This window comes from Dromiciops gliroides, chromosome 3 (genome assembly GCF_019393635.1).
Source record: "Dromiciops gliroides isolate mDroGli1 chromosome 3, mDroGli1.pri, whole genome shotgun sequence".
In the NCBI taxonomy this organism is placed as follows: domain Eukaryota; kingdom Metazoa; phylum Chordata; class Mammalia; order Microbiotheria; family Microbiotheriidae; genus Dromiciops; species Dromiciops gliroides.
In genome coordinates this window covers 353,732,547-353,759,568 of record NC_057863.1, presented here as the reverse complement: position 1 = coordinate 353,759,568, position 27,022 = coordinate 353,732,547, and the positions used below count along the sequence as shown (strand labels likewise).

General features: G+C 42.2%; 1 long non-coding RNA gene across 1 annotated transcript in view; it reads right to left on the bottom strand.

The window, feature by feature from the left end:
• Nucleotides 1-15,856: 15,856 nt before the first annotated feature.
• LOC122751712 overlaps nt 15,857-27,022 on the bottom strand; it is a 128,519-nt gene continuing 117,353 nt past the window's right edge. Inside the window, exon 6 of the long non-coding RNA XR_006355802.1 lies at nt 15,857-15,966. This is a non-coding gene — a long non-coding RNA (uncharacterized LOC122751712). The remainder of the gene's footprint in view (nt 15,967-27,022) is intronic.

Below are 27,022 nucleotides of genomic sequence, written 5' to 3'. Positions count from 1 at the left end.
ATGGAATAAAAAGGGGTGACTGAGTTTCAATCAATACTGTTGAAAGCTGATAAGATCATTGATCCAGCTAAAAATTAAAACTTATATGGCTTAAATTCAAGAAGTTAGAGAGGGTACAATGAGGAGGCCATAAACTATCAACATTCTAGTTGAAGTGTTATTGTTTAGTTGTTTTCTGTCATGTCCAATTCTTTGTGACCCCTTTTGGGGTTTTCTTGGCTGAGATACTGGACTGGTTTGCCATTTCCTTCTCTAGATCATTTTACAGATGAAGAAACTGAGGCAAACAGAGTGAAGTGACTTGCCCAGGGTCACACAGCTAAGTGTCTATCTGAGGCCACATTTGAAGTCAGGTCTTGCTGATTACAGGCCTTGCACTCTATCCCCTGTGCTATCCAGCTGCCCCCTCCAGTCACATTCTCACCCTAAACTATTGGGAATTTTTTAAATGCCAAATGGCAACTCTGCTACTAAGTTCCACAAATTTGTGGTTATTCTAAGAACAGAGTGATGGTTCCCTAATGTGTGGTGCAAGTGTGTGTGTGTGTGTGTGTGTGTGTGTGTGTGTGTGTGTGTGTGTGTGTGTGTGTGTGAGAGAGAGAGAGAGAGAGAGAGAGAGAGAGAGAGAGAGAGAGAGAGAGAGAGAGAGAGAGAGAAATATCAGAAACAACATGGAAGAAGTCTGGAGCTGATAGACACATAGGCTACTTGATCTGAAAGAGTGATTCTTCCCTAGAGAAGAATATGGACTTGCATCCAGTGGAGTCAGAGTCAAAATCATAGTCAATAAACATTTATTAAGCCCCTATCATGTTTCAGGAAGAGATCAGAGGTGAGGATACAAAAAAAAAGATAAAAGACTGTCCCTGTCCTCAAGGAGTTCACGATATAATGGGAGAAAGCACACATAAAAAGCTGAAAAGGGACAACATCAAGGGCTATCTGCACCCAGAGTGGGAAGTGATCTGAGGAGGTGTGAGTTACAGAGTTGAATTCATCTCACAGAATCATGAGTTTCTGGAGATCACAAAAATCTATGTGGTCAATGGGGATGGGAAATGCTGAAGTGAATTTCCTAAATGGCAGAGGATAAGGAAGGAGTTTCTCAGTAACCAACCTCCACTCTCTCCAATCAGAGGGATGGAGGGACCCCAGGTCAGAGGGTACTGAGGACCTGTGAGTTTCATAATTGAGTTTATTCCTTCACTGATTTCATCAAGGGCGGAATATGAGAGGGACAAAGGAGTTTCCTTTCCTATATGTGTTCCTTAGAGCTGAGGTGGAAAATCGAACTCCAAAAAAATATAATATATAGACCCCTGGGTATCTAAAGACATAGATTAACTGTAGTATTTTATCCAGAACCCTCTGGTCAGAAGAAGCCATAATCTTTTAGAATGAGATAGCTACTGGATTGACTTCCCCAGCCCTTCTCATACCTGAACACATTCTTAGTCCATTTTAAATGCAAATATGGTACATCGCATTTTCCTTCATATTATGTTAGGAATGTGATTTCAGTACCATGGGGGTCCCCTCCACTGATGCGAATTGCATCCCATGGGCACGTTTTTCATCCTGAGTGATTCTTGCCCATTTCTTTCCATAATTCTTCCACTGAGGTTTGTCCCAATTCTTCTAAGACTTCAGGAATACCAGCATGGCACTCATGTGGTACATCTGTAATCCCGGCCTTTCACTGTGTATCTGGCCCATGCTCTTTTCTAATTGCGAGTGTCTCTGATTATATCTGTTAGTAGCATTCTATAACCTGGCTATGCCTACCATGTATCCTTTTATTGCCTTCTGGAGCACCTGCAAATGGGATTCTGTCCAGAATTGAAATAGGGGACAAAGGTCATGCTGAATCCCATTTGGGGAACAGCATACTGGAAGACCATTGGTTCTAGAGTCAGAGAACATGGGTTCAAATCCTACTTCTGATACTACTGGTGTGACCTTGGGTAAATCACTTATCCTTGCAGAACCTCATTGGTAAATTAAGGTGTTGGACTATATGACGTCTGAGGTCCTGTCAGCTCTAGATCTGTGGCCCTATAGCAAATCCAAGGATGTCAAACTTCTCCCATTGTAGGAGGAATGCAATCTTTTATTTAATATCAGTATTCTCCCAGGAAGAAAAGAAACAAGCATTAATTAAGAACTTAACACATGCCAGACCCTGTGTTAAGAACTACAAATAATGGGGGCAGCTAGGTGGTGCAGTGGGTAAAGTACCAGCCCTGGATTCAGGAGAATTTGAGTTCAAATCCGGCCTCAGACACTTGACACTTACTAGCTGTGTGACCCTGGGCAAGTCATTTAACCCTCATTGCCCTGCAAAAAAACAAACAAAAAAAAAACCCACCACCACCACAACAAAAAGAACTACAAATAATACCTTATTTGATCCTCACAACAACCGGAGGAGGTAGGTCTTTAATTATTCCCATTTTACAGTTGAGAGAACTGAGGCAGACAAAAGCTAAATGACTTACCCAGGGTCACATGGCTAATAAGTGTCTGTGACTAGGTTTGAATTCAAATCTTCCTGACTCTAGGCTCTATACTCTGTACCACTCAGATGCCTCTGTATAATGAAGAATTAAGCCAGTCTCTTGCCTACCTAACTGCTTGTCATAATCTAGTCTATATGCATTCTATATCCACTTTGATTTTTCCTATAAGAATGGCTAGATCATTTTCTCTAGCAGAACCACAATTCTCATTAAGTAGTAAATCCATGGAACCTCTCGGTTGAGAAGGAATCCCTCTTTCCTATTAATAATCCCTTTTAGTCACCAAGTTCTTCACAACACGATACTTTAGCAACACGACCTCAATTTGCAGGTGAGGAAACAGAAGCACTGAGGGAGTTTTTCACTCCACAGAATCCCAAGGGCAGAAGAAATTCCCTGCCTTAATCTCCTCCTCCCTCCTAGATACCCCAAACTACTAATTGTTCTGTTTTTCTCCATGAGTCACTGGATCATCCAAGTGATTTGCCCAGAAGTATGCACCCAATAAGTATTTAAGGCAGGATTCAAACCCAGGTCTTCCTGACTACAAGTCCAGCTGTCTAACCACCACACTTCATTGCCTTGCAGAATTCCCATGCTCCAGGTGGTGGCCCATTTATTTTAAGCAAAATCTGATACCCTGACATTCCAGGACAACAAAGTAATGTGGACATTCCCACCTTGCACTTTGCCATTAATGTCGGTATGGTCTTTAAGTACAGAGGCAGCTGGTGTCTAGAATTTATCATTAGAGGACTGGGACAATGCAAAAGGAAAGGGGAGCAGTGAGCCCAAAGGTTATGGATCAGTAGGTGTAGAAAGATTAGTTGCCTGTCAAAACCACAAAGTACTCAAGTTTCTGAGTTAGCAGGATGCCTTCCTTTGCCTGGCAGTGAGTGTAAAATCGGAACATCTGGCGACCCAATGCCGTCAGTCTCCATGCTAGAATGATATCCATCTACCAGCTGTCAACTCCAGCCAATGAGAGCCAGCGCCATTTGCCCACCCTACTCCCTGACTGTAATACTAAGAAGCACCTCTTTAGCAAAGGGTGCCCCACCTAGTCCAAACACCCTCTTCTGTGCTGTCCCCAGGGGCAAGGTTAACAAAAGATGCTCTGTGATCCCTGGATGGTGAAAAGAGGTAGTAACCTGATATTGAACCCCCAAAGTTTGCCTGGACCCTGGGGCTTTCCACGGATCACACTGAAAAACTCATGAGTCACAAGGCCAGAGAGGAAGGGTGTTTTTTGTGGGTGGCTTATTTCCCCTCCTTGATGAATCACAAGAATAATCACCAGGACCGTATCCTGTCTGTGGAAGCAACCAAAACCCCTATTTCTGGCTCCATTGGCCTTTCTGGTTTCATGAGTAAATGTCACAGGCATGCCATTACACCCTTCTGAGAACCAGCTTTGAGCTCCTTTAGCACCTGGGGTCACAAGAGAGGTGAGATCTTGTGGTCTGAACACCAGACCAAGCATGGGGAGTCTCTCAAATCTCTACTTTGGTTCTGACATGAGAACAAAGAGACAATCAATGCCCCTTGTGTGAGTATTCCTTTGGCCTTCCTTTCTTTCCAAAGGAGTATGGGATTATGAGGATCTCCTGTTTTTTTTTTGTTGTTGTTGTTTTTTGGCAAACGACTCTATTATCAATAGGTGGATTATTTCCCTCTAATCCATCAAAATGTCTCCCTCCCCTGATATATTTTATCCCCAAACACCACCCAGTATCTTTGTTGCCAAACTCCGACTTGCTTGGCATGTGCTCTGGGAACACAAGCTCATTTTAACATTAACCTGAGCCAAACATAATTAGAAAAGGTAAATCTCTTGCTTCTAAGAATAAACTAAAGAAAGAAAAGAGTTCATGTATTTCAAAGACCAGTATACATTCATTTGCTCAATAGCCACTGTTTTGTATTATCACTTTAGTACTGAAAGTTGAAGACTGCCTAACAATCAATAAGCATACATGAAGTATCTATGGCAGGTGTGTCAGGTCCTGCAGTAGCTAGGTGGAGCAGTGGATAGAGTCAGGGAAGTCCTGGGTGCAAATTAACCATGCTGGCTATGTGACTGACTCCTTGCCTCAGTTTCCTCCTCTCTAAAATGGAGATGATAATAGGACCTGCCTCTCAAGCTTGTTATGGGGATCAAATAAAGTAATATTTGTGAAGGTGCTTTGCAAACCTTAACTCACTCTATAAATGTTAGCAATCCTCATTATTTTGTTAGGTGCCTGACATAAAAGATAAGAACGTAATAGTCTCTGTTGTTAGGGAGTTTACATTCTATCTGGGCAGAAATGACGTGCGTGTATAGGAATATATGGACTAAATGCAAAAACATAAGTATAAGGGAGTTAAATGTAGAAGAGTTCACTAAAAGAGGGATTGAGGGGTTTGGGAGGCGTCAAAAAGGACATCCAATCACAGGTGCTGCTTGAGATCTATGAAAAGGAGGCATGAGAGATGGCTAATGAAAAGGCTGGCCTACCACAGTTTACTTTCCTAGCATTGGTACTATCTTGTCATAAAAAATGGAAATGATGCGATCACCTGGGTCAAGGTCAAACAGTAAGTCGGTGGTAAAACAGAAATCAAAATGCAGGCCTTCTGGCTCCCAACATTGAAGTCTCTCCACCACATGACTTCTCTCTGGAGAGTCTGCCAAGAGCTACTTCCAGATCTAAGAGTCAGAGGTCCACAGGTATAGTTTGATAAATAATTTTCATGGTGAAATTCCAATAGGGAGTTAGTGTGGTACAGTTGTTAGAGTGCTAGCCTTACAATTAGGAAGATCTGAGTTTAAAGGCCCCTTCTGACATGTATTTGCTGTGTGACTATATACAAGCTGCTTAACCTCTCTGAGCGTTGGGCAACATCTGCTAAATTGTAGCTGGTTTGAGACTTGTTTCAGCAGATAGAATTCCCACCCACCCAAATCATGTGTTTCTTTATTGGACCTCAAAATATCATTTCTGCATCATTTTCTTCTCTGTTTCTCATCTTCCCTTCACTGATAGAGAGGAATAATAGAGTCAGGTGGGGGAACAGTAAGGATCATCAGAAATCTCCACCAGGCTGGGTGACTGAATGGTTAAAATGGGCTCCCTTAAAATGGGCATTTGAATTCATGACACTTTAAAGGCATTTGGAGAAATCCAAAGTAGTTTTAAAATTACAACATAAAAGTTGTGGATGTGTGTATGGGGCAGGGGCTATTTTTTGTTTTACCAACCAATCAAAGCAAGAATTGCTGGCAAGGAGGGGAAAAGAGACCCCAGTGTCTCCTGTTCCTACACCAACCACTTGACCACACTCCCTTCTGAGAAAAGATGTCTCTGATTATTGTTGGAGAATAGATCAATCATACTTGTGGTAAAAGGTCGCCACATTTTTTAACAAATTGGTCCTTTGAGCAAGATGAATTTTAATGGGTTGGTTTATTAACCTAAAGGTTGAACCAGACTGGGAGTAACTGAATGATTTGTTCATAATTAGTATTATTTATAATTATTTTACTTAGGAAAAAATATCACCTTAAATGTCAGGATGTTTTTAATTGCTTCAGATGAGATTCAAAATAAATGACTTTGTAAATGTATTTTTTAAAAACTCATTTTAAATATATAAGTTGCTGACAGCCTATCTAGAAGATACAAGATATTGATGTTCATTACAAGGAACAGAATAGAAATTGATCTGTGATTTTTTTTTAACCACATGAATTCTATTTGGTGGTCACTTCTGTATAGTTATCCAAAAGAGCTGAAATACTGACACAGAAGCTTCTTCTTTCTTTCTCCCCATTGAATGAACTCTAAATTAACTCTTTTCGGACCTTCTTCTCTTCTACCTCTCACTCTCCCTTTTCAGTTCCCTTTCTCTTTCAGAATGTAGGCTCCTTTGCTTTTATTTGTATTCCCAGTGCTTAGCACATGTTGTTGTTCAGTCGTTTTTCAGTAACGACTGACTCTTTATGTCCCCGTTGAGAAAAACAGAGTTAAGTGATTTGCCCAGAGTCACACAATCAGTAAGTGTCTGAGGCCGGATTTGAATTCAGGTCTTTCTGACTCCAGGCCTGGTGCTCTATCCACTGAGTCACCTAGCCGCCTCTGGTACATAATGTGTGCTTAATAAATCGTCTACCTATCTACCCATCTAGTTACATATTGTGTCATACTGAAACATATTTGTATGAAAGAAGTAGTACATGCTTCAATCAGAGAGACATATGGGCATATAAATGAGAATTACATAAAAGAATTAAGGGACCATGGAAATATGAGCTACTAGGTATTGATGTTTATAAGGAAACTGCCTCTGCAGTTTAAACAAGATATATGTCCAAGACACAGGGTGGTTTAGCATAGTGGATAGAGGAGAGGAAGGGGATAAGCATTTATTAAGTGACAACTGTAAGCCAAACACTTTACAAATACCATCTCATTTGATCTTCACAACACACTGCTGTTATCTCATTTTACATTTGAGAAAACTGAGAGAGATAGAAGCTAAGTGACAGGCCCAAAGTCACACAGCCAATAAGCATCAGAGGCCACATCTGAACTCAGATTTTTATAGACTTCAGGCCCAGTGTTCTATCCACCACACCACCTAGATGCCTCAGTGACAGGTATCTGACACCTGGATCTGGCATAACAGGACTTAGGGGTCAATCTCAGCTCTGACACATTGACGCATAGATCTAGAGGCGTACAGGATTTCAGAGGCCACCTAGTCCAACTTTCCCATTTTATAGATGAGAAAACCGAGTTGAAGGGACTTGCTAGCGTTATAAAGGTCATAAGGACCAGAAAAGACACTTGAAAGTAAGTCTTCTGACCAAGAGAACCCTCACTTGTCCCACTGTGTCATGTGACTAGCTGTGTAACCCCAAACAATAAAAATAATAACAAAACTTTACATTGACATTTACGTGAACTTGGCAGACAGTATCTTCTTCGATTCCCATACCACACCCTTTTGAGCTAAGTGTTAACAGTCCTCCTGTCCAGAAGTCATTCTCTGGGTCTCCGCATCCTCTCAAAAGAGGAGGTTGAAATCAGTGATCTCTTAGGCCCTTTCCGGCCTTAAGTCCTATTAGAGAAGGGCGAGTAGTTGGGTTTATGGTTAAAAATGTGCATTTTCCAGGAATTTCAATTCAGTAGCTTTTGGGGAGAGGGGAGAGAGGGAGGAGGGACAAACAAATTGGGAAATTTTTCCACCACGGACCAAAGGGCGGGTTTGTGTAAATTTGGAATAAAGGTGGATCACAGTATGAAGCACACAAGGGAAGGTGGTATACCTGGAGTCATCGACAAATACAAATATGTCCGTGTATATCCCATTTACTTTCAATCTCATTGAAGGAAACGGAAACGGCCAGTGTTGCATTATCCAACATTCCAGTTGAGACATTTTTTATTTTTTTATTTTTATTTTTTGCGGGGCAATGGGGGTTAAGTGACTTGCCCAGGGTCACACAGCTAGTAAGTGTCAAGTGTCTGAGGCCGGATTTGAACTCAGGAACTCCTGAATTCAGGGCCGGTGCTTTATCCACTGCGCCACCTAGCTGCCCCTTAGTTGAGACATTTTAATAAATAAAATGTGACCCTTGAAAAAGCCATCCCAGGCAAGAACACTAAAGAAATGGCAAACCCTCCCTCATGACTTGTTATTCCAAACATAACCAGGCTTGCCCTATCCTTTGGCTGGGATGTGACGGTTACTTGGACAGTAGAGTCTAGGACAGTCAAATCACCCCCCCTCTCAGGTAGCCAAGCAGACACTATGAGTCATCTGACATGTTTGGGAACTATGAAAACCCAACCAAGACCTGAAAGGTGAATATCTGGAGGTAGCTGAAAGGCCTCTACAAAATCCTAACTTCCCCATCAAACATGAGACCTACCTACACTAAAGCTTCCATAAACAGAAGAGAAGAGACGCCTTTCCTTTAAACAGGAGCTGATCCCAAAGACTATCTACCCAAAGTGGGCCTGATAAACCCTTATTGTGCCAGCTACTAGAGCAGGGATGCTTAACCCTGAGGTCCCTGGACATGTATTTCAAAAATGTTGATAACTGTATTCCTGTAGAATCCTATGCATTTAAGAACATTACAGTGGCAAGAGGTTCGTAGGCTTCACCAAACCTCCCAAAGGGTCCGAGACACAGACAAAGGTTAAGAACCTTTGCACTACAATATAGAGGGGCTTAGTCACTGCTTCTCCAATTTCCCCTGATAAGAAAAAAAAATGAAAACAATACAGACGCCACCCCCTCCACCTCTGAGTCCCCCTAGACTAGAATCACAGTCTATTTTGATTCTCTTTTGTCTGTTGCTATTTACCTAGCTCTGTAGCAAGTGCCCTTATCCCTCAAGGGAGGCTGCCCTTGGATGTCACCAAGTTGAAGAGCATTAGAGATGGCATGAGAGCTCACTGAGACACAAAAAGAACCAGAGAAGAAAGAGGTGGAAGCCGCCAACCCCACCGAACATCTAGAAAAGCTGACTGGTTTCAAGTCAAAAGCCAAGGAGCAGAGCTAAGTGTCCCTAAAAGATTCATGCAACATTCATGGAAAACCTGGTCCATTCTGAACTGTCTGCTTTCTATCGCTCCTTCTCGACTGCTCTGATGTCTTGAGAAGTTTTCCGGGGCAGCTGGAGTTGAAATTGACTCAAGCCAGCTGAAGTCTCTGAGAGGGATTCAGCTCCCCTCCCCCATGCACTGCAGCAAATTTCATTTCTTTCCCTGTGTGCCCCTACCCTGCGCCCACATTTATCTCCCTGCCCTACCTCTTCCCCACCCTTTGATCTGGTTGCTTCTCTACTGACCAATCCCTTTGTCCTCAGAATCTAGTTGTTACTTTGACAAATAGTCAAACCCCTAGGGGTTCAGGGGCTACTTCTTCTTCTCTCCTGGGAACCTACCTGTGCTCTGGAGTCCCCAGTCCCTCTGGGCTTCCCCCTAGGCTGCTGGGTGCAGTCTGGCTCAGGTCGTCCAGCCTCTGACCAGGGACTGCAGCCTGTGGGTGTCTTGCAGACTGAACCCCTTTTTCTCTTTTCCATTCTACTTTACAGGGCTAAGCAAATACAGACAATGGAGTCTAAGACAAGGCTGAGTTTACAGCCTGTAAACCCTCCAAAAGTGTGCCCTCAGCCCCCAACATTGGAGCAAAGAAATCTTACTGTTGGGTCTGCAAAAGCCACTTTAGGGGAAGGGAGAAAAAAAAAAAAAAAACAAAACTTCAATGCTACCAAAATTACTGAGCCCCAGCTGCCCTCCAGGGGCTCCCCCTTGTGGGGGACAGGGGGCATGACAGGGCACAGCCCCAGGTTTGGAGGAATGGGACGGGCATGACTTGGTAGGCGAGTTCCCATGAGAAGACGGCAAAGGAAGGCACAGGCAGGGAGATACAACACACACACACACACACACACACACACACACACACACACACACACGTGTGCCCCTGGGAGGCTGGGGTGCGACTCTAGCAATGAATAACTGCCTGTGTGTGAAGTGGGCTGTCTAGGTGATTAATCAGTGAAAACGATTTTTTGGGGGGAAACAGGAGCTGTGGGCCCGGCAGTCTCTGGTACCCGTGTGAGCACTGCATGAGTAATGAAGTTTGCACAGATTATACTGTGTATGGGAACTGGTGATTGGCATCCATTTGCCCAGGGTTTGGAGTCCAATTCCTTAGTCGACACAAAGTCATCATAATGTCGGGCATTCACATAGTGCAGCTCTGGGGAGACGGGCGTGGCCTCTGCAGTCTGAGAACAGAGCAATGCTTCAAAGGCTCTCTGCAGCACGGATGGACGCTGAGGCCCCTCGATATCACAGGCACCCCCGGTTCCCCTTTGCTCCCCAAACCTCCATAAAGAAGGGGCTGAATCTAAATGTACTGTCTTCTGGTAGCATCTTTCTCCTGGGATATGGCAAAGGATCTCCACATCAGCCTTCCTTAACCAACCATCCTAACAGGTAAACAAGAGGCCAAGCTTATTAGTCCCATTCCACAGACAGATAAATGGGCCTGCAGGAATGGGGTGAATTGGCTGACACTTTGTGTTAAGAAACAGGATTCATGTCTACTGGTTCCCAGTCCAGGGTGGCTAGGATTTGCTGAATGTTTATAGAAAAAAAAAAAAGGGTACTCACTATTTTCCCCTAGGATGCAATAAAGAGACGCACCTTTACACAACTGATTAATTCACCTTTAAATAATATGAATCCCCCAACTGTGATGACAGAGTTGGATGCTATGCAAGTATTCAAAAAGACACAGGTTAAGTCATCGGGTCATTAATTTAGAGCTGAAAGGGACCTTAAAAGTCATCTAGCCCAGCCCACTCATTTTACAGATGAGAAAACTGAGGCCCAAAAATGTGAGGTGACTTCCTTAAGATGACTCTGGTAGTGAGTGAGTCAGTGGCAAAGCTGGGGTTTGAATCAAGGCTTTCTGACTCCAGATCCAGCTTGGTTTTTCCCTGGACCACAGGACTCACCAGTACAGACTAATCATCATGTCCAAAAAACTCTCCAAAGCACATCAACAGGATCAAATAGGAGATTCATTTGTATGCAGACTTAGCAAAATGATTTGCCAGCCCTCAGAAGAGGCTTCAGTATGATTCTCTACAAATCGAGTCCCAGACCAGTTAGTGCCAGCATACAAACTCACTGCAAAGGTTGTGTCCATCTCCATATTCTCTCTGCTACGGAAAATGTCAATATGGACAGTGAAAGAAATGTAAGCATGTAGGTATAGCTCTGCTCTGCTCTGCTCTGGACCCGATAGAGAACATGAGCCAGAAGGTGAGATCTACCATAAGAGGAGCATCTGTTAAAAATCAAGGGTTTGCTATGTTTCCGAGGTGGTGAGGTTATTGTCTAAGTCGAGCGGGATAGTCACAAGGACAAAACAAAAACAAGCAAAAACTACCAAAAGGGAAGGGAGATGGGGAAAGGGGGAGGTAGGACTGGGACAGTTGTAACCAAGTGCCTACCTGTGGTCAGCCTACCTCTTCTTGGAGCTGTGAGGAATACAGAAGAAGCATGCTGCCTTCGAGATACTTACAGTCTTATTAGCAGCTGTCCTGGCTGAAACAAAATACATCCACTCGCCAAACTTTGAAGGGAAATATGAAAAGGCAGGGGGTTTCCTGTTCATGCTGATCAGTTGACTAGTCAACATCTAGTTCAGGCACTTGCAAAATCATAGAATCTCAAGGATTTCAGATGTCTTCGAGCTCTAAGCTTCAAGCTAGGTGAGGCAGTGGATAGGGTGCCAGACCTAGAGTCAGGAAGATCCTGAGTTCAAATCCGACCTCAGAACCTTACTAGCTGTGTGACCCTGGGCAAGTCACTTCAACCTGTTTGCCTCAGTTTCCTCATCTGTAAAGTGAGCTGGAGAAGGAAATGGCAAACCCTCCAGTATTTTTGCCAAGAAAACCCTAAACAGGGTCGCAAAGAATCACATACAACTAAACGGGCTAAACAGCAACAACAACCACCTCTAAAGCTATGATCCTATGACCATACTCGGTGCCCTCCCCCTGGATGTTATACAGCTTGCCAATGTCCGTCCTAAAACGTGGTACCAAAAAGTGAACCCAGCTGACAAAGGCAGAGTATAGAGGGAGTACAGGCAGAGCATCACCTCTGCCTCTCTTAGGATAGAGAAGTAGCTCAGACAGTATTCCTCCAAAACAGATTCCTACTCTTGCGATGGAAAACAGGGCTAAATTCAGGATGGGAAGCTACAGAGGAAGAATAAGCTCCCTGTAGGGGTAAGGAGGAAGGATCAGGGGGCTAAAGGACACCTACTTTTTTTAACAGAAGGAAATACAGTTCTCTGACCCATCTGCACATGACTGCGCCAAGGGATATTTAAAAAAAAAAAAAGTGCTAAAGGGTTGAGGGAAGACTTTGGGTTGGAGAACTTAAAAACGATCTCACCTGGTTTTCCCACCCTGAAAAAAAAAAGAGAGAGAGGATTTTCGAGGACTGCTTAAAGAGAAAGTGAAACTTTTGAATGATTGCAGCTCACGATTTCAAACCTGCCCTTAACTCCCCTGGCTCCCTGCAGGAAACATTTCATCATTCTAGGAAGTAAGAAAAAGGGTCCCTTCACTCCCTTAGTGAAAGCATTAGATGGAAAGGAAACTATATTCCGGATCATCCACCATTTAGAAGGAGATAATAATAATAACAACCACCACCACAACCAATAGTATTTCTATATTTTGAGGTTTGCAAAGAGCTTAACGGATAATTCATTTTATCCTCACAACTCTGCAGGGTAGATGCTGTTATTATCCCTGTTCTACAGATGAAGAAACTGAGGCAGACAAAGGTTAAGTGACTTGCCCAGCTAATCAGTGTTTGAAGCTGGATTTGAACTCAAATTATCCTGACTCCAAATCCAATGGTCTGGCCACTGAACCAGCCAGATCCCTCCAAATCAGGGGGGTATTATCTGGTAAACCACACCATGAGTCCAGGAAAAGCCCAAATCCTCATTGCTATGACTGAAAGTTCTCTCTATCCTTCACACATAGGAAGAAGAGCCTATATAGAGTTTTGGCCCCATGAAGAGCTTCTAACCTCATAAAAAAGGTCTCATGGTCTAACCCCTAAGCTGACCACACTCAGATTCCCATAGCTCCATTTTCTTCTCTTACTTTCCTAGAGAACTATTCATTTTAGGCTTTCCCTTAGGATGAAGCATTAAACACCCACAAAATGGAAAATAGAAAGGAAGGAGATGACAAAATCTTAATCTCTATGAAGGATATCTCTAAGGAAGATGAGGGTGAGGGATGGACAGAACACATGCACAAAGGAGCGTGTCTAAAGAATGATAAACCAGGAAAAGTGAACATGGTATCAACTACAAACACTGTGCTCAGAGATCATGGGCTGGGTTTGAAATAAAGCAGACTGAACGAAAATAAAAAGTTTGCCAAATTTTTAAAATATTTCATTCTTGTGGCCTGTATTTTAGGCCACTATTTCTTACCAGACTTAGGATGACTTTAGTAAATGGGTGAGATTGTTATAGGCTGAGAGACCTTTTTCATCTTGCTCTGAAACTAGGCTCAAGAATATGTGACAATGTGGGAGAAGACAGGGGCAGTGGACAAGAAAGAAGGTGAAGAATTGTCAATAAGAAGAGAATAATAATATGTTGGGGGGCAATGGGGATAACCATGTGGGGTTGCCTGCATGACGTGAGTTTGGGGCAGTGTTATGAAAAGGAATTCAAAGTCAGTGAGGCGGGCAGACCCATTCCAGACAGCTGGGGCAGAGGCAACAAAGAACCCACCTCCAACAGAGGAGGAGAGGAAACAGGGGGCCTGAGACAAGGGCAGAGTTGGCAGTGCAGGGAGATGGAATGGGGCCTGGGGAGGGGGAAGAAGGGGGAGAAATGAGATCAGAGAGAGACAGATGGCCAAAACTGGCAGAGCAAAGGGAAAGGGTGGGGGTAGGGAGAAGAGAGCAGGGCAAGGGGGTATCCCAGGACATCGAGGGCACTGAGGAAGCCAAGAGGGCTGCTCCAGGTTTGTTTAGGAGCCTTTGGGGTGAATATGGGCAAAACACCAACGGGACAAGAAGAAATAGAATATTCAAGATACCGTGGATGCAGAAAAACAGAAACCTGACCTGAACACGGAAGCTACAGCAGTCCCCATGGATGGACATTCAAGCTTCCTACCTCAGTTTACTCATTAGTCTCGTTAACTCACCTGCTTCCCAGGGAAGGACTTTATGAGTCCCTTCATGCTGTATGAGATCCTTGGTTCTCAGGAAAGTCTTAGGCGGCCAAGTCTTGACTTCAGATTTCCCTATGTGCCGTGCTCTGTGCTAGTCCCAGCTAAGAACTAAGATAAGGCCCTGAATGAAAATAGTGCTGGGAATCCTCTGCTAGGAAAGCTAGATGGCTCCTGTCTCCCCAATATAGTATCACCCTAGTGCTATCCACATTTAACAGCAAGGGATGACGAGGGGCCAGCAAGGTGGGAGGCAGCCACTGCATTGAGAAGCTTTCTACTTGTCCAGAGAGGGCTAGGGAAACATCTCCTCTGTTTCTGGAACATTTGGAGAGAGGCTGGGGCCGGGGGGGGGGGGGGGGGGGGGGGGGGAGCCCTGTAGAAACTAGCCTTTCTCTACCCGGAGAAACAATGAGTTTGCCTTAGAGGAGGGAAGTAACCTCCCAAAGAGGCTGGTCGCCCCGTCCCTGCTGTTCGGGAGGCAGCTCAGTCAGAATACCAAGTCTCCTGCTCTGCAATAAGGGTCTCAGTCAGGGGTGCCCTATGCCCATTTCTGAGGCCAAGAGGCAGTCTTTCAGAGCCCCCTCTGCTTCTTTGCTCAAGTCTTCAGGCTCCGACAGGGCCCAGGCTCCGGCTCGTCCACCCCAAGTGCCTCTGTCTCAGGGAAACATTTGCATTTTTCTTGGGGCACAGGTACAGCTGCTGAATTCTTTCAGGCCAGGCCAATTACAACAAGCCCCCAAACTGCTGAGCCAAGTGGGTTTCTTCTGAGATCTGCTTACATTCCCTCTTTGAAAAGAGCAGGGGGGCCCACTCTGTACAGTCTTCTCTGCCACACGGTACGGATTTTTTTTTCTTTTAAGGTGGAAATACACACAGGCTGACTGACAAAGGCGTAGGACGGGGAATGGCCCCTTGTTATTTTACGTTGCTCAACTGGGTTTTCATTCTTCTGGGGGGAGACAAACAAGGGGCTGAGGGTTTGTGTGCCTGCCTGCCTGCTTCTCCTTGGGAGCTCGGCCTGGAGAAAAGACTGCTCAAGCTTTTTTTCTTTTCTTTTCTTTTTTTCTTTTCCTGGAGGTCCTTGGGGACCTGAATTTGGGCAAGAGACTTCATATATGTCGGGGTTGACTTGTCATGTTGAGCTTCCCTGGGTTTCAGAGTTCAGCACTGGGTCTTGCCTTTGCAGCCTTGGTCTGAGCCGTAGGAAAGGATTAGAAGAGAATGCAGATTGGAGCAGAGAGGAGGGAGGGAGTCTCAGGAATATGGTTTAAATTTTGATTAGCCATTCCCTCTTTTGAAGGGAGTTCGGGCATAGATATACAAAACAATAGATAATCCCAAAGCCACTTCTATTTAGCTTTTAAAAAAAAAGAAAGAAAGAAAGAAAAGGAAAGAAAAAAAAACAAAGGCAAATTTGCCCTCTTGATAATGTTTTCTTTATGCTAATTAGAAAATCTAAGTACATGCTAGTTGAGGCAAAAGTGTCAGAAACATGCCGAGGGATGGAGGTGAAACCAGCCTATAACCAAAAATTTAGCCCTAGAGGAATCACAAAGCATATAATCCATGTGCAGACAATCGAGAGTTGACTGCTTCTGACATATGTCTTCAGTGGTACCCAAACACTGGTTTACTTCGTGCACTGCATCCCTGTAACAAGAGAGAATCCTTCAAGTGTCTTGTCTGCATTAGCTTCTTGGCATTTCATTCAGCCCTAATCATCCAGACAGATTCTATCCTTTACATCTGAGCTGCAGTCTCTAAAATTAGGTGGTAGGAACCTTTGAAATGGAAAACTTGAATTTAGCCTTCCAGCCTCACATGACCCATTTGCTTCATTTTGGATGGCAGGTATGGACACCCCTAGAACAAGAGTTCAAAGGAGGCCTTTTCACCATCAGCCAGGGACATCCACATGGACACAATAGTCACAATTTTAAAGGTGAATGTTGCTTTGAACTCAGAGCTCAGGGAGTCAGGCTGGAATCCTGTTTGCAGAGACATATATAAATTCTTTTTAACATGCACAAACTCTCAGGGCAAAGGATTTTGGTCTAGGATCCTTAAGTGTTCCTTATATCTAAGGATCATTTACTTCATGAAAACCATCTTCCACAATGGCAGGCAAAGAGAACTGGAATTCAATAAATCCTTGTGAATTGGTTCAAGTCTAAAGCCTTCAAGACTCTGACCTTGATTTCCCATCTACCTGTGTACCCTAAGAACAGAAAACTCCTCATTACCTATCTACCTCTTCTTTTGTTCCCCCTTTGTTCTTCAAGAGCTTGGATGAGAAGTTCAGATGAATTTTAACTTGTAAATCTCCAATGTTAGATTGTCTAGTTTGCTTGACCATTCCCACACATATGCATCCTATTTCTCTGATTATATGGTAAGCTTCCTGAAGATAAAATCCTCATCTCACCATCCTTTCATATCTCACCTTTGTTTATAGCAGATGACTCTTCAGCCAGTGTAGACAACTTACCTGAACTATGGTATGGAATTGACTTTCTGATCTGACTTCTGGAACTATTTAGTGGATCTGGTTTTTGAGAGTATGTTCCTTAGAGAATATGTATTATCTATATGACCCTGGATGAGTCACTTAAACCTCTGTCTGCCTCAGTTTCCTCATCTGTAAAATGGGGACAATAATAGCATCTACCCCACAGGGCTGTTCTGAAGATCAAATAAGATAGTATTTGGAGACTATAAGAACATGCTTATGTTTCCTTATCATAAAGTTAATTTCTACATGGTTTTTCCAGGTAACACTACCCAATATTGACCTCTCCCCTTATTAAACAAATTTCTTGCACTTGCTGAAGTAATACCCTGTTATTTTGGTATATGTCATCTATTCTACCCCTACAACATCTCTCCCATTTATCCCTTTCTCTGTACCTACACAGCCACAATGAGTGTTCTCGGAGCCTCTCAAACTGGCTGGCCTGCAACTTGCCTCTGTCTTCCCTAATCTGTCTTTCTCATAGCTGCCAAACTGACATTCCTAAAGCACAGCTCTCCCCTATTCAAAAACCTTCAGTGGCTCCCTATTACCTCTAGGATAAAATACAAAATCTGGTTCCAATCTCTCTTCCAATATTTCTTCCAATTTCATTATACACTATCCTTCCTCACACACCAAACTTGCAGCCCCTTGTGTATAACGTTCCATTGCCAGTCCACATGCCTTCTCCCACCCCAATACCTGGAACTCTGTCTTTCCTCACCTCCCCTTTTAGAATCCCTGTCTTACTTAAAGGCTCAGATCCATTGTCATTTCCATCCATATGAGAGATTCTTCCTGATTCCTTCAGTTGTTAGTACCCACCCCCTCCCCAGCATTATCTTGTATTTCTTTTCCATATATTTTGCATTTCCTTCTCTGAGTACACATTTCCACCCAGTACAATGTAAGCATCCTGAAGACAAGAACATTGGTTTTGTCTTTTGCATAGAAAGAGTGCTTAATTGTAATTAACTTAGTATTTTATATCCTATTAACTTGTATTCATCTTATAAAAAGAAGTAATACCTTATAGCTTTACAGAGCTTTGCAGGGCACAAAGCACATTCACATTTCATCTCTTCTGATGAGGCAGGGAGGATAAATATTATTAACCCCACTAAATAAATAAGGAAACAAAGGTTCTGAAAAGTTCTACGGAAGGCAGCATTTTGCAGCAGAAAAAGGCAACAGTCCAGGGACCCAAGAGACCTGAATTCTAAACACAGCCTTGCCACAAAGTACCTGTGAGACCCTGGGGAGGTCATTTTACCACTAGGCACCTCATTTCTCTTACCTGACAAATGAGGGGATTGGATGATATGATCACTAATATCACTTTCAGTTCTAACATGGCAGCCAGTTGGCACACTTGTTAGGGCACAGAGTCTGGAGTCAGGAAGACCTGAATTTGACTTTTCAAACTGTTAACTTTTTTTCTCATGACATTCCTGCATCACTCTCATTTCTCTTTCCATTCTTTCCTCCCTCTCTCTACATCTTCCTTCTATCTCTCCTACTTTCTCTTCAAAGTCCCTTTTGAGAGCGTCCATGGCCTGAGACCAGTTAATATTTTTCTTGGAAGCTTTGGATGTAGGGGCCCTAAGGTTGTTGTCCTCTTCTGAGGGTGGACCTTGATCTTCCTTGTTGCTGAAGAAACTTTCTATAGTTCTGAACTTTCTTTGCTTGCTCATCTTTTACTTGACTTTTAACTCCCCACTGGGGGGACTCTGCTTCTAGGCTACACTACTGTCCCCAGCTTCAGAGGGTCCCAGGTGTTTTGGTTTGAGGGAGGGCAGGTTTTTCTCTTGTCTAGCCTATCCTCTGGTCTGAAGATAACCTCAAGCCTACTTACTAAACAACTAACCAGCAAAGCTTTCTGTGGTGTGGTTCTTAGCTTCAATGAGCCTACACCCCTCCCCCACCTGGGCCTCCTGCCACTCAGGATTTCTTCCTGGTTCCCTGCTGAAGAGGGACAGCCGAATTCCTCCCTAGGTCCACCTGACACCCCTGCACTTTCTCCCCTGGTCAGCCGTTCAGCCCTCTCACATGACCGCAAGCTCAGTTCCAGAAGATGCTGGTGCTGCAGCTGATTCGGAGGCCTGGGGGCTAAGTTCCTCTGATGCAGTGTGCCCAGGGTCTCTGTCGGCACAATCACGGGGTTGGACTTTACCAGTAGCTCAGCACGGCCCCCTTTAATCTGTCTATGGCTGGAAAATAATCTCAGCCCGTATTTTTGTGGGGTTTTCTGCTCCAATGGTTCTTTTATTGCTATTTTTGGAGTAATTGTATCAGGAGCTCTGTGTGTTTAATGTCTTTCCTCTGCCATCTTGGCTCTGCCCTCAATTTCTTTTTCTAGGATTATTTATTATTAAGGTTATTTATTTATTATTAGGGTTATTTAAGTATTTTATTTCCTCTTATGTTAATCTGAGCAGTTTATATTTTTGTAAATATTCATCCACTTTACTTAAATTATCAGTTTTACCAGCATATAACTGGGTGAAATAATGCCTAACAATTGCTTTAATTTAATCTTCATTGGTGTTGGGGGAAAAAAAAACATCCCCCAGACCAGATGGATTCACAAGTGAATTCTACCAAATATTTAAGGAACAATTAATCCCAATAGTATGTAAACTATTTGAAAAATAGGTAAGAAGGAGTCTTACCAAATTCCTTTTATAATACAAATATGGCTTTGATTATGAAACCAAGGAGAGCAAAAACAGAGAAAGAAAACTATAGAACAATTTCCTTAATGAATATCAATGCAAAAATGTTTAATAAAATACTAGCAAGGATATTACGGCAATATAGCACAAAGATCATACACTATGAACGGGTGGGATTTCTATAAGGAATGTAGAACTATCTCAATATTAGGAAAACTATCAACATAATTGACCATATCAAAAATGATAACAAAAATCATAAGATATCAATAGATGCAGAAAAAGCCTTTGATAAAATACAACACCTATTCCTATGAAAAATTCTAGAAAAGGGGCAACTAGGTTGCACAGTGGATAAAGCACCGGCCCTGGAGTCAGGAGTACCTGAGTTCAAATCTGGCCTCAGATACTTCACACTTACTAGCTGTATGACCCTGGGCAAGTCACTTAACCCCAATTGCCTCATCAGAAAAACAAAAACCAAAAAAGAAAATAAAAAGAAAAATTCTAGAAAACTTAGGAATCACTGGACCCTTTCTTAAAATCATAAATAGTATCTATCTGAAACCAAGAGCAAGCATTATCTGTAATGGGAATAAACTTGAAGTCTTCCCAATAAAATCAGGAGTGAAGCAAGAATGTCTATTATCACCACTATTATTCAAAATTGTACTAGCAATGCTAACTATAGTAATAAAACAAGAAAAAGAAACTGAAGAAATAAAAATGGGTAATGAAGAAATGAAAGTATTATTCTTTGCAGATGATATGATGGTATACTTAGAAAATCCTAGAAAATCAACTAAAAACTAGTTGAAACAATTAACAACTTTATCAAAATTGCAGGATATAAAATAAACCTACATCAATCATCAGCAATTCTATATACCACCAACAAAACTCAGTGGGAAGAGATAGAAAGAGAAATTCCATTTAAAACAACTGCAGATGATATAAAATACTTGGGATTTTACCTGCCAAGACAAACCCAGGGATTATATGAATGCAATTACAAAACACTTTTCACACAAATATAGATATAAACAATTGGAGAAATATTCATTGCTCATGGGTAGGCCAAGCCAATACAATAAAAATGACAATTCTACCTAAATTTACTTATTCAGTGCCATACACTGAATTATTTTATAGAGCTAGAAAAAATAGCAATAAAATTCATCTGAAGGAACAAAAGGGAAAGAATATTAAAGGAATCAATAAAAAATATAAAAGAAGGCAACCTAGCAATTCCAGATTTCAAACTATATTACAAAGTGGCAATTATCAAAACAATCTGGTACTGCCTAAGAAATAGAGTAGTGGATCAGTGGAATAGATTAGGTACAAAATACAAGGTAGTAAATGACTGTAGTCATCTAGTATTTGATAAACCCAAAGATCCAAGCTTTTGGGGCAAGAACTCAACATTTGGCAAAAATTACTGGGAAAAACTGGAAAGCAGTTTGGCAGAAACAAGGTATAGACCGACATCTCACAATGTATACCAAGAAAGGTCAAAATGGATAAATGAATTTGACATAAAAGGTAATAGCATAAGTAAAATAAAGGAGCATAGAAAAACATACCCTGTCAGTTCTATGGATTAGGGAGGAGTTTATGACCAAAAAGATAAGATTACAGGAAGTAAAATAGGTGATTTCGATCTGATGAAATTAAAAAGCTTTTGCACAAACAAAGCTAATGGAGCCAAAATTAGAAGGAAAACAGGAAACTGGGGGGAATTTTTACAGCAAGTTTCTCTGATAAAGCCCTCATTGCTCAAATATAAAAATATAAGTAACAATTCTCAAATGTATAAAAATAAGAGCCATTCCCCAGTTGATAAATGGTCAAACGATATAAACAGGCAGTTTTCAGAAGAAATCAAAACTATCAGTAATCATATGAAAAAAATTCTTTAAATCAGTACTAATTAGAGAAATACAAATTAAAACAATTCTGAAATACTACCTCACATCTATCAGACTGGCTAACATGCCAGAAAAAGAAAATAACAAAAGCTGAAGGAAATGTGGAAAAATCAGGACACCATGGACTGCGCTGCTAGGTTTATATTACAAAGATATCCCAAAAAAGGGAAAAGGACCTATTTAAACGAAAATATTTATAGCAGTTCCCTTTTTTGGCAGCAAAGAGTTGGAAATTAAGGGGATGTCCATGAACTGGGGAATGACTGAACAAGTTGTGGCATAAGATTGTAATTGAATACTGTTGTGCTATAAGAAATGATGAGCATGACGGTTTCAGAGAAGCTTGGAGAGACTTGTACAAACTCATACAAAGTGAAGTGAGGAGAACATTGCATACAGTAACAGCAATGTTGTAAGGATGATCAACTGTGAAAGACTTAGCTACTTTGATCAAGACAATGACCCAAGATAATTCCAAAGGACTCATGATGAAAAATGCTACTTACCTCCAGGGAGAGAACTGATGAACTCTGAATTCAGAGTAAAGAATACATTTTTTAAAAAAAACTTTATTTTTATTGTTTCATTTTGTTTGTGTTTTGCAATATAGCTAACATGGAAATGTGTTTGGTACGACATCACATGTATAATTGAAATCAAAGTGCTTGCCCACTCAAAGAATGGGGAAGAATGAGAAGGAGGGAGAAAATCTGGAACTCAAAATTTTTAAAAAGATTGTTAAAAATGTTTTTACATGTAATTTGGAAATAGTTAATGATCCATGAAAGAAAGAAATTTTTTTAAAGTACATAGCTTTCAGCACTATAGAGATGCAAATTCTTATCCTTGTAATTACTTTGTATAGGCTTTATATTTGATCATAATAAATCTAATAAAATTAATTCTTAAAATGCCATATAAATGTTTGCTATTTGACTTTTTCATGTGATATTATATAAGCTTCTTAAGGGCAAGAACTAAAAGTCTTTGTAGGCATTTAATATTTGTTTAATTAATTAATAATATCATTATGAGGATTATCATTGGATCATAAGATCATAGACTGAGATCTGAAAATGAGCCTATATGCCACCTAACCCAACCCTTTCATTTTACAAAGGAAGAAACTGAGGCCCACAGAGGTTAGGTAATTTAAAGAAAATCACAAAAATGAAGTTACAAGCCCGGAGATTGAGCCCAGATCCTCTGATTTCAAATCCATCACTCTTTCCACTGAATCATTCTTGCCTCTGAAAGCATAGACTCTCATACAATAATGAGAAGGAATCTCAGAGAGAGAAACAAAAACACTTCAGAGTAAGGAATAGAAAGGGGGGCTAGTTCAAGAAGGAGTCAAATATCTTGTCTTTAATTAGTGGTACAGCTGGAAATGCCCCAGAATCTACTCATCCCGAGAGGGGTTTTAAAGATCCTCCTCTTGCCCTTGGCCAGGGACCAAGCTAGGTCATGGAAAGAGGAAGCTCCCTATGCCCAGGTATATCTCTAAAGGAAAAGGCTTTGGTTTGCCAGGCTTTGTCTTTAGGGGTGTGTGTGTGTGTGTGTGTGTGTGTGTGTGTGTGTGTGTGTGTGTGTGTGTGTGTGTGTGTTTCCTTATCTTAGCGTCAGCCTAAAGGAATGTGCTGGTTGGTTATCTGAGAAGGCCTGTGGGAGATACTGATGAGGGGGCAGTCCATGGTCCCTTACTGAGAGCTCTGATTTCAAAAGCCATTTTAAGATGCCATCTTCTCTGACCCCCTCCTATTGCAGTGGTCTTCCGCCCCAAGAGCATCTGGGTGGGCATGACAATATGGTACACAGAGCATGCTCCATGCCAAGTCATTAACAGAGGAAATCTGCCACTACAGCCTTGGAGTCAGAGATCGGTTAGAGCTGATTTATTCAAGCTAATGGAGATAGATGCCTGGCATTGATGATAGGTATAACATTATTCACTCTTCTCCCCTGTTCTGAGGATATAATCCAGTAGAAATCCATTTGCCCAATGCAAAGTCATTGCCATGAGTGCCCAGACCATTTGCACCTCTTCATCACCCAAGAGGAAAAAAGTGCAAAATACCCTATTGCCCTCTGGGGCCTCAGTGCCCACATCTGTTTAATGGGAATTAATGCTATTAATCACTCAATGCTGTCAGTCACACTGCTATTTGCCAGGCATTGTTCTGGGTGCTAGAGAGGCAAGATTCAAATAAAATAGTCCCTGCCTTCAAGGAGTTCATATTCTATGGAGGGAGACAATCACATGTACACATTAAAGTGTATAGAAGGCAAATGCATATAAAACACACCCAGGGTAATGATGAGGGGGAAGGCACAAGTAGCTAGAGGGATAAGAAAAGGCCTCAAATAGGGCGTGGCATTTGAACCTGGCTTGGAAGCAATCTAACCATTCAAAGAAGCAACACAGCACCATCTATATAAATGCTCATATCAGAGATGGCAGGTAGTATGTGAGAGGGAGAAAAAGGCAAGTTTGAGTGTGAGGAGGAGAGTAGGATGGAGGCTGGTTGCCAAAAGCATTAAATGACAAACTTAGGAGTTTATATCTGATCTTAGAAGTAATAGGGAGTCACAGATGTTTATTAAACCAGAGAGTGACACAGAGAGAACTGTACTTTAAGAATATCCCTTTGGGGGCAGCTAGGCGGTTCAGTGGATAGAGCACTGGCCCTGGAGTCAGGAGTACCTGAGTTCAAATCCGACCTCAGACACTTAACACTTACCAGCTGTGTGACCCTGGGCAACTCACTTAACCCCAATTGCCTCACTAAAAAAAAAAAAAAAAAAAAAAAAAAAAGAATATCCCTTTGGCAGCTGTGGGGAAGATGGACCTGAAGCAGAGAGATCATTAGGATGCTACTGCCAAAGTCTAAGGAAAAAGGTCCAGCCCATATTCCATCTGTGCCTATATTATCTATCTATCTCCCAAACCGAGAAGAACCGAGATAGGGAAGTAATTAGGAAGAGGCAGAAAAGAATGGTGGATCTGATTCACACAAAAAATCATTCTGTGTTTTCTAGAATATCGGGAAGAATGAGTAAGACAATGAATTTTGAAGCAATGAGATCTCTTTGGAAAAGCCCGTGGAAAGAACTAAATAAGTGAAAAGTCTTATTAACATGGGAGAAACCACTGCGTACTAGGAAGTCTGGAAGGGTACCCAGGGTCCATGAGTCCCTTGGTCCCATGTGACTGAATGTCACCCTCCCATTCAAAGGGACCATTCTAAGGTTAGGGAAGGAGCCCTAGCTAGTATCCTCCCTCCTCTTCCCGCACCCCCTCCACCCCCCCAGCCTCTCCTAGCACAGCCATGACAGCCAGCCATACCTGAGCATCTCTGTTGGTGCAGGGCACAGCTCAGGAAGCTGCATATGGGCACTTGGCAGGTTGCTGTCATTGGGTTGTTTTTAGTGCCACCCACTTTGTGGGCTTCCCCCGTGATGCCATAACCAAGACAGAGAAAGTAGTAAATAATTATAATCTAATTTAGAAGAAAAATAATACTGCAGTTTGTAATGTGCTTTAACTTCAGGAGAGCAAAAAGTTCCTCCTGGTATCTGATCTCATTTCTTCCTGATGTCCCTGAAAATCACTCACCTTCTCTTGCCCCAGTAGAATGAAGAACCACTAAACTCTCCAGTGAAAATCCACTGATAGGCAGAAATTTTGACTTCAATAGTGAACCCCCTTCTCCTAGATCAGGCTAGGGAAATAAGTTCCTCCCAAGAAAGGCACAAAGAAAGATAATATACTGAGTGAAAAGGCCTGAAACTGAAAGCTAAACTAATGGATGTTTATGACTAGTGTTTGCTCAACACCCTGCATCTCAGGACCTTAATCATTTACAAACGGTGATCTTGGTAGCGATGGGCTCAGCTCTGCCTGCAGTACTTATGCTCCCGTTGTTCAATACATATTTATTATTGCATGTCACCGCAATTAGACTAGAATAATCCTATATGAAGAGGAAAATGGAGATGCAGGCATGATCTAGAGGGAGGCATTCAGGCGTTACAGGAAGAGAGAATAACCTATAGAGGGATTCATTGTCTGTTTATTATGTCACTTTAATTGTCTCTGCAATGCAGTTGTTTCTGGGGTAGAATGTAGCAGAGGGAGGGTGGTCACATAGTAACCCTTCACAACAAGAAGCAGAACACAATGTCTCTTGTTGGAACGTGGGCTGTTAGCCCTGAGAAACTATATTGAAGTGGGGGCCTGGAATCAGGAAGACCTGGGTTCAAATCCATCCTCAGACTCTGTGTGACCCTGGGCAAGTCACTTAATCTATGTTTGCCTCAGTTTCCTCATCTGTAAAGTGCAGAAAATAACAGCAACCTACTTCCACTGGTTATCATGAGGATTAAAGAAGATAATAATTATAAAGCACACAGCACTGTCTGGCACATATCAAAACTGTATTTCATTGTTGTTCAGTCATTTTGAGTTGTATCTGACTGTCACTCTACTTAGGATTTTCTTGGCAAAGATAATGGAGTGGTTTCCCATTTCCTTTTCCAACAATACCACATAGATAATGTTAATTTGTGGGTTTCTAAATTAATATGCAGGTCTGCTTCTATTTGAGTTTGACACCAATGGAATAGAAGACCTATCCTGAAGATATCACTGCCTGTCCCTTTCTTTAAAAACAAACAAAAAACCTAGAGGAAGTCACTCCACAATTCAGCTATGTATAGCTAATTGAACTGAGCACATTTCGAGTGTCTCATGGCATCTTGTAGTCAGAGCAACCCCCCTTTTTGTCTACTCTCAATCTTTCCCACTACTATTCAACCGCAGCCTCTACTGGTCCCCGCCTCCATGTACACGGAGCACAGCTACTGAGAGTCAGTTTGCTCATCTAGCTGAAGCGTGATTTAAATGAGGTCAGTGGCTGCCATTTCTGACTCCACATGGCCAACTGGCATCTTTCTGTACCAGTCATTAAGTATACCACCTAAGCTGACTATTAAACCAGTCAAAGTGTGGTTGATTCCCAGGGAGATCAGACCAAGGAACATGGATGGATCAAGAAAAATCCATCATGGCTACCACATCTACTTGAAAAATCCATAGCCCAACACTAGTGCGAATGACAGGGCATTTTAGGGAGTTTACTGAAAAGCTTGAACATTCACAGGAGGTTTACCAGGCTAGTGAGGGACCTCAAGAACATTCAAAGGCCCTGGGAATGTTGAGCCTGGAAGAAAGAAGACTTAAAGGCAACATAATAGCTGCCATGTGGGAGAAAAATTAGATTTGTTCTGCTTGGACCCAGAGGATAGAACTTTAAGAAATGGGTAGATGTTTCCAAGAGGCAGATGCAGGTTTGATATGGGGAAACACTTCCTAACAGTGAGAGTTAGCTCCAAGTAGAATGACCCACTTGGGGAAGTAGCAGGCATTCTCCCTCACCAGGGGCCTTCAAGCAGAGGCTTTAAGGTGACCACTTTCTATGGATGTTACAAAGGATAATTCTGCGTGACAAAAAGCCAAACTCAGTCACTTCTAAGGCCCCTTTCACAGCTGAGATTCAGTGATTCTGAAAAGGCAATTATTAAAGCCC